Genomic DNA, 3,171 nt, shown 5'->3' with positions numbered 1-3,171 from the left:
TTAAGAGTGATGAAGGAATGCTAAGAAAGGAGAGAACAACAGAGAGAAATTATGAATTATGTGTATAAAGTATACTTAAATTGATACTGAGCCATATACAGACCTCAGGGGCACAACAAAGGCTAAAATCACTGGACTGAATTTTGAGCTTATGTCCAAGAGACAAAGATTGCAGTTTAAGTACAATCAGGTTAATTGTCTGCTAAAACAAACCAACACACACAAATGTCAATACTGTTTGGATGAATGTAACAGAATCTAGAGTCTCTAAACATAGCATTGAAAATGCTCAAGCTACATCTTAAATTTATTAAATGTAGAAGAAAAAGGAAAATATGACTGGATTTCAAGAGGAAGGGCAACAGAAAAGTTATTTAATAAGGAGCAAATGATATCAATGAACACTTTGCAAAATAATATATGCATAAAACCAGTAAGTTCATAAATGTAATCAACAGTGTTAGAGAAAAATAAAATGAAAATGAAATCTCCAATTGAGCTAACAGTACAAAGAAATATAAGAAAACTATCACATGATCAATAGAATAAAAAAAAATACGTAGGGATAAATTTAACCAAGAGAGTGAAAGATTACAAGACTTTAAAACAGAAATTGAAAAGACACAATTGAATAGAATGATACTCTATGATTGTGGTTTATAATAATTAACATTGATAAAATGTTTGTATTACCCAAATTGATCAATAGATTCAATGAAATCCCTATAAAATTGTGATGGTATTTTTCACATAAACAAATAAAAAAATTAAATCTATGGAACCCCAAAAGACCTTAATAACTAAAGCAATGCTGTAAAAGAATAACACAGCAAGAGGAACTACAATTACTGATTTCAAACTATACTACAAAGCTATAGTAAATAAAATAGTATGGAACTGACCAAAAAAATAGACACACAGAACAGTGAAGGAGAATAGGGAGGCCAGAAATAAGCCACTGTATGTACAGTCAACCTAATATTAGATAGGGGAGTGAAGAATAATCAAGGGAGAAATGATGATCTCTTTAAAAAGTGGTATTGGTAAAAATGGGTAATCATATGCAGAGAACTAAAATCAGATCCTTATCTTATACCACTCAAAAAATTGAACTCAAAATAGATTAAAGACCGTAAAATGAGAACTGATATCATAAACTCCTAAAAGAAAACTTTGGGAAGAAGCATTTTGACTTTGGTCTTGGCAATAATTTTTTTCAGTTATGACACCAAAAGCACAGACAACAAAATGTAAAAAATCAACTAGTGGGATTACATCAAATGAAAAACTGCACAGAAAAAAAAAAAAATCAACAAAACAAAAAGGTATCCTACAGCATGGGAAAATGTTTGCAAATTGTGTATCGGGTAAAGACTTATTAAAAATTCATATATATAATAACAGCAAAAAAAGACAATTGAAATAAAAAATGGACAGAAGACCTGAATAAGCATTTTTCCAAGGAATATATAAAGATGGCCAACAAACACATTAAAGTGTATTAAACATTAATAATCATCAAGGAAATGCAGATCAAAACCAAAAAAAAATTAGATACCACCTCACACCTCTTAGAATGGCTATCAACAAGAAGATAAGAGATAATCTGTATTTGGCCAGAGAAAAGGAAACCCTTGTGAATGGTCAGCCCCTGTGGAAAGCAGTATGGAGTTTCCTTAAAAAATTAAATATAGAACTGTTATATGATTCAACAATCCCACTTGTGAGTATATATCTAAAATAAATGAAAAGATGTTGAAAATACATCTGTAATCCATGTTTACTGCACCATTATTCACAACAGCCAACATGTGGAAAGAACGTAAGTGCCCATCAGCAGATGAATTGATAAAGATATGGTATATATATTCATACAGAGTGATATTATTGAGCCATGAGAAAGAAGGAAATCCTGCCATTTGCAACATGGATAGCCCTTGAGGGTGTAATGTTATGTGAGGTAAGTTAGAGAAATGCAGATAAGTATAACATCACTTAAACATGGAATATAAAAATGGTAAATTTATAATAACAGAGAATAGAATTGTGGTTATCAGGGGTTAGACAGTGGCAGAATTGAAGAGATGTGGTTTAATAATACAAAGTTGCAACTAGATAAGTAGATCCTGAAGATCTATTGTACAGCATAGTGATTACAGTCAACACTTCTGTATAAACTTCACATTTGCTAAGAGACTAGGTCTTAATTGTTTTCACCACACACACACAAAAGATAATTAAGTGACATGATAAAGGTGTTAACTAAGGCAATGGTGGTAATCATATTGCAATGTACAAATGTATCAAGTCAAGCTGGACACCTTAAACTTACACAATGTTATATGCTAATTATAGCTCATTAAACAAATAATAATAGTGAGTGGCTGAAATAGCTCAACTGCGAGAGTGTTAGACTGAAGATCTAAAGGTCCCTGGTTCAATTCCAGGTTTCAGCAACTATTTCTGATCCTTTGGGCTTCCCCGGTGGCTCAGATGGTAAAGAATTTGCCTGTAATGTAGGAAACTCAGGTTCAGTCCCTGGGTCAGGAAGATCCCAGAGAAAGGAATGGCTACCCACTCCAGCATTCTTGCCTGGAGAATTCCATGGACAGATGAGCTAGGCAGGCTACAGTACATAGGGTCACAAAGAGTCAGACAACACTAAACAATTAGCACTTTCAAACAAATAATAAAGAGTGAGGACACCAAAATTGGCATGGATGTGGAGCGACCAGAATTCTCAGACATTGTTTCTGAGTTATTGATAAAAGTAAGCATATTCCTATCATTTGATCTATGAACTATAATTCTAGCTATTAGCCACATTAAAAAAATTATATTAGCTTTGTTTATAATATCCCTAAACTGGAATCATCCCAGATGATCAGACATGAATTTTTCTTATTCCTTAGGCTTTGAAAATTCCTTCAATTCAGTTCAGTTCAGTTGCTCAGTGGTGTCCGACTCTTTGTGACCCCATGAAGCACAGCATGCCAAGCCTCCCTGTCCAACACCAACTCCCAGAGTCCACCCAAACCCATGTCCATCGAGTCGGTGATGCCATCCAACCATCTCATCCTCTGTCGTCCCCTTCTCCTGCCTCACTATATAAGTTTAGTGTATAATCCAAAATAATTCTGATTAAAAAGTGTAAGTTCAGTAATTCTCAAA

At 33.6% G+C, this 3,171-nt stretch overlaps 1 non-coding gene across 1 annotated transcript; it reads left to right on the top strand.

Annotated features, from left to right (window-relative positions):
• Positions 1–2,383: 2,383 nt before the first annotated feature.
• Positions 2,384–2,456, top strand: TRNAF-GAA. Its single transcript has one exon. It is a non-coding gene; the product is annotated as a tRNA-Phe (tRNA).
• Positions 2,457–3,171: the final 715 nt, after the last annotated feature.

The sequence above is a fragment of the Oryx dammah genome, unplaced genomic scaffold (genome assembly GCF_014754425.2).
Source record: "Oryx dammah isolate SB20612 unplaced genomic scaffold, SCBI_Odam_1.1 HiC_scaffold_20, whole genome shotgun sequence".
In the NCBI taxonomy this organism is placed as follows: domain Eukaryota; kingdom Metazoa; phylum Chordata; class Mammalia; order Artiodactyla; family Bovidae; genus Oryx; species Oryx dammah.
This window is presented reverse-complemented; position numbering and strand designations above follow the sequence as displayed.